Below are 8,571 nucleotides of genomic sequence, written 5' to 3'. Positions count from 1 at the left end.
AATCTTCTTGCATATTGTATTTTGCAAGTGCCTTCAGTCTGGCATTATAGCTATTCCTTATTCACTAATTGCGCTGAAAAATGGCCAGGTCCTAAATGTCGCAGAAAGCTATGCCACGTAATGATGTGGTACAGCTCTCTGCAGCATTCTTCTATTAGTACAGGGTAGAAGGCAGAGTCATGACATCCTGGGTTCACAGGGTGTTTTGAATAAAGTTGGGCATCATTTAGTTTGGAAAAGGACTGGCTATGGATTGGTGAATAATTTAGTATGCGGGCAGAAATACCGAAGATAATGTAAATTTGCCAGTTGAAGCTTGAAGTATCCGTGTGGGTTTTAGGCCAAAGCTGGAATTGGGCTTCAAGGCACAGTGCAAGGAACAGTGACTCCGCAGCAACTAAGAATTGACCTATCATTAATCTTACAATAAACCAAAATGTATTTATTTCATGTTTTCCCTTAAAATTGTCGTATAAAATAAGCTTGATTGTACAGACAACTAGGTTTACATTTGAGGTTCACTGTACTACACAATCTTTAGTTAATGCTGTGGCACACCATTATAGTCTATATACCCTGAAAAAATATATGCTCAAATTAAAATATGTTTATTATTTTTATAACTGTATTAGCAATAAAATGTCACTACCCAAACCTCCTACTAAACACCACCTTGCCTTCAGCTAAAGAACAGTATGTTAAATGCAATTTAGTCTGCAAATTGTAAAGATTTTTTCAACAAAGTACTTTTGATTCAAGCTGTTCATTTTAAATACCATTTGCTATAATGAAAAGTATAATGAAAACTATTCATGGTAAGATTAAGGTGAAGAATGTTTTTCTCCAGAGATGCTTGTCATTGATAATAAAAGGTATTAAAAGGCATGTGAACCATTTTTTATTGTGACGTGTTAATCAAGTCATCCTCATTGTATACATTTATTGATTCAAGTAGGCAAATCCTTCATATTGTCACATCTTTGAAATATTGTAATATTCGTGTGGGAAGTCAGTATGATGGAAAAGAATAATCAAGACATGCAAGCAAAATTTGTGTGTTATATTTAAGGTCCAGGGACTAACTGACAATCCAAAAGCAGTTGGGGGAAATGTTTAAAGCATTCATTTTTGTTGGTACCACTTAACTTGATTTTTAAAGCAATATTCAACTATCCATCCCACCCCCATGTTTGTTTATTCACTTGCCTGTAGTGCTCTACTGCTCTTCAAAGTATATACTCACCTGCAAAGTGAATTCAATGTTGTCCCACTGCGATCCTCTATTCTGGTATCACACAGCAGATCCTGCTCTGCCATTTTGGTCCTCTTTAGCTGGCTTCCTCTCTTGAGTGCAGGCAGAGATGATGCACAATACAATGCCCCCTGCCTGCCCTCTGGACCATCTTCCCCAGCTTACCTTCTGGACCGCCATATCCCCCTAGCCGGTCTCTGTGCTCATCCTGCAGCCTCCTGGGAGCTGTGGTATAAGTATGCAGGATCATATACAAATCATTCTGGTTTAGGCTAGGTTAAGAACACCAGCAGGTGCAGACATCCCTTTTCCTCATCAACATGGTCCATTTCCTCATCAACATGGGTCCCCCTATGTTGAGGGCATGTGGCCTGGTATGGTCCAGGAAAGAGCACATTGCTGCTTCCCTTTCCTGTCCTGGCAGGCTCTGTGCTTAGATTAAGGGTCCAGTATGTGTTTGGGGAGGGAATGCATGCCATTTTTTGCACAGGATTTGCCATTAATATTCATACCAGATCTGAAGGGTTTGGTATTGATTCTGGGGAGGGCATCAAGTCTTTTCTCTTTTTTTGCACAGGGTTCCTCCTAAAAGACCAGCTATAAGTTTCCTATATTTTGTGAATAATGCAATGGGCATCCCTCCCAAATTACATACCAAACTCCTGTCCTCCTTAACGAGTATGTATGGGTTTTCCCATCATATTACCAGGTGTTTTGTTGCCGCATGCTCTCTGAATAGGTAAGCTGTTTGCCCACAGAAATATCTGTTGTTGTGGGGTTTTTTTGTGTGTGTTGTTACACAATGTTATTATTATTATTTATTTTATTTTCTGTGGGATGTCTTAAATCATTTTTTGTCTATTTTTTGCCCCTTTGGTAATTTATACAGGTTCTATGCCTATTCCAGGGGTGTTGCTAGGTGGTAAAAAGACCAGGGGCTTCAGCCCGAAGGGGAGGTTTTTGCTCGGCACGGGGGGGGTAGGCTCACTTGCTGGTTGCTGCCTGGCTTGCCAGTGCCCATCAATGCTGACCACTAAACTGACCTATTGGACACATACACTAACCCTCCTGACACATGCACTGACCTACCTGACACCTGCACTGAGCTACCTGACACCTGCATTGACCTACCTGACACATGCACTAACCTACCTGACACATGCACTGACCTACCTGACACCTGAACTGACCTACTAGACACATACACTAACCATCCTATATGAAAATCAGAAGGGAAATTAGCAGAAGGGTCCCATCATATTTGTCAAACGACAATTTGCGGATAGTTAGTATGCTAGACAAAATCCTGCACACGCCCTTTTGACAAAAATCAGATGCTCGGTTGTCCAACAATCAAACCTTGTGTACGAGGCTTTATACATAGGCCATACATGTGATGCACACATACCTATATTATCTTTTCACATTTTACGATTTAGATTCAACCTGTGCCGTTCTTTAGGCTCTTTATCCTTTAAGGGGTCGGGGGTTATTTCTGGGATTTTGAGTCAAGCTTCTTTTTTATGCACACCTGTGGCTAATTACCATGTGGGATGACAACCTAGTGCGTTATTCCTTTTGAGATGAGGTATGTTTGGCTGTTAGATAAAATAGCACCTCTCTTGTGTGGCCTTTTGATGTGCCAAACTGGCTCCCTTTCCTTTTTTTGTTTATGTCCCCCCCCATGAGGTCTACCCTCTTATCCCCCTCTCCCTCCCCCACCCCTCTTTTTTTTTCCCCTTGTATCCTCTCCCCTGCATTATGTCTAGTTGCATTGTTATATTTGACAAAGGAAAAAGGGTGAGATTTTTTTTTTTAAATACATATTGTGTAATGTATTAATTTAATGTTATTTGGGTGTTAGGTTTCTTTCATAAATTTCAGTTGGCCATCATCAAGCATGAACCCTGAAGAAGCAATTTGTTGTGAAACGCGTCAGTTCAATATGCTTATTTGTGCAGGGTTTGTTTCACTAATGCTACGTATTTGATGTTACCAGTTTACCCTGCTGATTTATGTTTTAATGATAGGATAATTTTAAGGAGTTTAATTATAAAACCAGTTTTTAATTGCGTTTTGTTTTTTTCATTGTTTCACCTACTCATTGTCTTGGCACATTTAAAGTCCCTTAATTTTCTTGGTGGGGGAGTCGCTGTTGTCCCTCCCTGTATTGTATTGGGGTTACATCCTTCTCCCCTCCTTTTTCCCTCTTTTCATTGTCTTTCTATACATTTTTAGGGATGGTTCAAAAATGTGGATGTTTTACAATATAATGCTCTGACCGCACACATAAATCTGCAGAGTGTAACTTCAGCTCTCTGCCCCCTTCTTTCGGAAATCTTAGTCAAGCTTATAAATTCAACACTTTGAATGGATGGAGAGAGGAGAAGACTGCAGATAGACATATACAACCTATGTATGAGGATTTGTTTCATCTCTGTGTATCACCTAAGTATAGTCCCTTCACTGGGTATATGTACGTGTTTACAACCACTTTAACTTCCTGGCTGCCATGTTGACCCTGTAGATTCAATACTTATAGTCACTAACCCACAACAAGTATCGGGACTTCGACTTTTCCCTGACCTTCTTTGAATACCTGTAATGCAAAAAGAATTTAAGCCAGTTAGTCAGCATACAGTCAGATAATTCATATTTTCAGGAAATGATTAGCAATGGCATCCCACATATTTATCTTCTGACAACTTTATTACACTTTTTTAGAGGTGTAAAGCTACTAAGCTGGCATTACTTTTCAATAGCATAGTAATGCTTATACTGCAATTTATATTCTGTGAAGTCCCACTGTACAACATGGATGTATATAACTATAACCAGAAGGTATAATAATTATACAATGTAACCACAATGAATACAGTAAACAAATCAACAGAATCTTGACAGCATTAAAGGAATATTTTCATTTTAAGGGCCATATTTAGTTGTCTGCCTCCCTAGCAAGGAAATGCAATGCAAAGGGAAAATATAGAGGGGGCTATCAATCATACTGTATATTATAAAAGGCTATCTTGCCGTCAAATTGACAGGAACATCATCAATTGCATGTTGTGTCTCCTTAGCAGATCATTTATCAAAGTCTTTCAGATGTAAGTCCAGGAAGAGAAAATAGTGCAGGAGCATTGTACTGGATTTACCAAAGCAGAATATTTACTGGCTTTCCCAAGTATGATAAATCAATTTCAGTATCTATACTCAGTTTTGCAGGATTCCATTATTTTATAAATAATAGGATATCTCTAGTCTAAATATGTACTACCAGTAAATCAACCATCATTTTCATCATTGTATACTAAAAAAAAAATGTTTTATTATGTATTCACAAGTAAAACTGCTATTGTATTGTTTGAGTCGCTGAGGCTAGATATTTGTAAAGTGATCATTTGTTTTGTTTTTTTTCAGGCTGAAACTGATCCTAGACTCAACAGAAAGTGAAAAAATCCAGCATAAGATAAACTTCCAATATGGGATAAACATCAACCCAATGTTCTCAGGAACAGTTTGTCACTAGTGATGGCCGAACGGTTCGCCCGGCGGTCGTTTCGCGGCGAATTTCCGACTTTCGCCGTCCGCGGGTTCGAACGCCTTTTTCCGTCGTTCGCCCCGGCGGACTTACGTGTTTAATGTATACAAGAACTTTAACCTTTCGTGACACGTTTATCATGTGTTACAGGACAACCAATTGAGACATGACAGCTCATGGACACTTGGACATTCCCCCTAACCTATAAATACACCCGATCCGGTGGCCATTTTACATTCTTTCTTCTGTCACTGTAGGGAAAGGATCCTGTGTGGAGTAGGGACAGAGAAAACGCTAGCTATTTGGTACACAAAAGTTCTTTTCAGGACTGGTATAGGTGTTAGGTCAGCAGCCTGAGTTTCTTTTGTCAGTTTAGATAAAGGGACAGAGCGCTGTATGCTGCTATTTTAGGGACAGCTCAGCCAGATTAGTCTTTCTTCATCATCATCATCATCATCATCATTAGCTGTTACTATCAGGTCCACAAAAGAGCTGTTCCAGCTAATCGTTCCAGCCTACTCTTTTTTGCCAATTTGTATAGGGACAGGCAGGAAGCAGTGTGTCAGGCAGTGAGGATAATTTTAAAGACTTGCTGTTACTATTAGTTCCACAAAGGTTCTTTTCAGGACTGGTATCAGTGGTACGGTAATAGGCTTGTACACGTATAATATTCTTTCTTCCAAATATAGAAAGAATATTATACTTGACTGCTGCCCTTCTGCTGCAGTCTGCTAATCATTCACAACTCACTTGTTCCACAAAGCTCTTTATCAGGACTGGTAACTTGGTCTGTCTAGGGTGCTACGGTACATAGGCTTGGGTGCGGTACAGTCTGCTGTTCTGTAAGGACCGCTATCGGTCCACAATACATAGGGTTGCCGTGCACTACTGCTGACCGCTGCCCTATACTGCAGCAGTCCTTCATTGGTATAGGGACTGACGTACAGTCTGCTAATCACTAACACACAACCTGCTTGGTCCACAAAAGTTCTTATAAGGACTGGTAACTTGGTATAGGGTGCTACGGTACATAGGCCTGAGTGCGTTACAGTCTGCTGTTCTGTAAGGACCGCTATCGGTCCACAATACATAGGGTTGCCGTGCACTACTGCTGACCGCTGCCCTATACTGCAGCAGTCCTTCAGCGGTATAGGGACTGACGCACAGTCTGCTAAACACTAACACACAACCTGCTTGGTCCACAAAAGTTTTTATAAGGACTGGTAACTTGGTATAGGGTGCTACGGTACATAGGCCTGAGTGCAGTACAGTCTGCTGTTCTGTAAGGACCGCTATCGGTCCACAATACATAGGGTTGCCGTGCACTACTGCTGACCGCTGCCCTATACTGCAGCAGTCCTTCATTGGTATAGGGACTGACGTACAGTCTGCTAATCACTAACACACAACCTGCTTGGTCCACAAAAGTTCTTATAAGGACTGGTAACTTGGTATAGGGTGCTACGGTACATAGGCCTGAGTGCGTTACAGTCTGCTGTTCTGTAAGGACCGCTATCGGTCCACAATACATAGGGTTGACGTGCACCACTGCTGACCGCTGCCCTATACTGCAGCAGTCCTTCATTGGTATAGGGACTGACGTACAGTCTGCTAATCACTAACACACAACCTGCTTGGTCCACAAAAGTTCTTATAAGGACTGGTAACTTGGTATAGGGTGCTACGGTACATAGGCCTGAGTGCGTTACAGTCTGCTGTTCTGTAAGGACCGCTATCGGTCCACAATACATAGGGTTGCCGTGCACTACTGCTGACCGCTGCCCTATACTGCAGCAGTCCTTCAGCGGTATAGGGACTGACGCACAGTCTGCTAAACACTAACACACAACCTGCTTGGTCCACAAAAGTTCTTATAAGGACTGGTAACTTGGTATAGGGTGCTACGGTACATAGGCCTGAGTGCAGTACAGTCTGCTGTTCTGTAAGGACCGCTATCGGTCCACAATACATAGGGTTGCCGTGCACTACTGCTGACCGCTGCCCTATACTGCAGCAGTCCTTCATTGGTATAGGGACTGACGTACAGTCTGCTAATCACTAACACACAACCTGCTTGTTCCACAAAAGTTCTTATAAGGACTGGTAACTTGGTATAGGGTGCTACGGTACATAGGCTTGAGTGCGGTACAGTCTGCTGTTCTGTAAGGACCGCTATCGGTCCACAATAGATAGGGTTGACGTGCACCACTGCTGACCGCTGCCCTATACTGCAGCAGTCCTTCAGCGGTATAGGGACTGACGTACAGTCTGCTAAACACTAATACACAACCTGCTTGGTCCACAAAAGTTCTTATAAGGACTGGTAACTTGGTATAGGGTGCTACGGTACATAGGCTTGAGTGCGGTACAGTCTGCTGTTCTGTAAGGACCGCTATCGGTCCACAATAGATAGGGTTGACGTGCACCACTGCTGACCGCTGCCCTATACTGCAGCAGTCCTTCAGCGGTATAGGGACTGACGTACAGTCTGCTAAACACTAATACACAACCTGCTTGGTCCACAAAAGTTCTTATAAGGACTGGTAACTTGGTATAGGGTGCTACGGTACATAGGCTTGAGTGCGGTACAGTCTGCTGTTCTGTAAGGACCGCTATAGGTCCACAATAGATAGGGTTGACGTGCACCACTGCTGACCGCTCACCTATACTGCAGCAGTCCTTCAGCGGTATAGGGACTAAGAGTTTTGTCACAGGGTCATTTAAAAAATGACATGCAGAGGAAGAGGCAGGCCCTTCCGCAGGGGTGGTAGGGGTAGGGCAGGAGCAACAGGCTTGAGCCAAAGTGGGAAGTTGCAGAAGGTGCGTTCAATTACTTTAAAGGATGCACCAGACTTGGTTGAGTGGCTCGCTCAGCCTTACTCTTCTGCACCCTCCTCATCCTCTCGATCTGCACCCTCTTCTTCACTCTCTGCTATGTGCACCCCCAAAGACACTACCACCAACAACACGACCACCACCACCACCACCACATACCTTCCGCTTGAGTCACTGGAATTATTTTCCGATCCATATCAAGAGGACATTTCTGATGCGCAGCCACTCTTGGTATTGGATCAGGAAGAGGAGGTAGCAACAAGCGCTACTCAGCAGTCTGACGCCAGTACCCAGATCAGCCCAAGGAGGAGGTTGGTCCCCGGTGTTGCTGCCTACTCTACTTATAGCGGTGGGGAAGGTGACGTTGATGATGACGTGTCTAGTGATGTCACGTGGGTGCCCACAAGAGAGGAAGAGGAGGGGAGTTCAGAGGGAGATATGGACCAGCAGATAGGGAGGAGAAGCAGCAATGACTTACATTGCACAGCAGGGACAAAGCAGACTGCAAATGTATCAGGAGCGAGTCATCGACCATGTACGGTCACATCTGGCGCTCCCAGGACACCGGCACATGGCTCCGCAGTGTGGGCTTTTTTTAACGTGTCCGCTGCTGACAATAGCGTTGCCATCTGCAATCTTTGCAGTCAACGCGTTAGTCGCGGTAAGCCCAATACTCACCTAGGGACGACCGCCTTAAGAAGGCACATGAGCAGCCATCACCGAGCCCAGTGGGAGCAACGGAACACACAAAGCCACACTGCAGGCTCTCACCGTCCAGCCTCGTCTTCTACTTCTCCTTCTCCTCTCTCCTCACAATTGTCCTCCACTCCACCTTCCATCACGCCAAGCTCACATTTTTCTGCAAAAAGGCAGGCTTCCGTGGGCCTAATGTTTGAGCGTAAAAAAATGATGACGCCGGATAACCCTCTTGCCCAACGGTTGG

The sequence above is a fragment of the Lithobates pipiens genome, unplaced genomic scaffold (genome assembly GCF_037356315.1).
Source record: "Lithobates pipiens isolate NorthernLeopardFrog02 unplaced genomic scaffold, aLitPip1_a1.2 Scaffold_25, whole genome shotgun sequence".
Classification (NCBI taxonomy): domain Eukaryota; kingdom Metazoa; phylum Chordata; class Amphibia; order Anura; family Ranidae; genus Lithobates; species Lithobates pipiens.
This window is presented reverse-complemented; position numbering follows the sequence as displayed.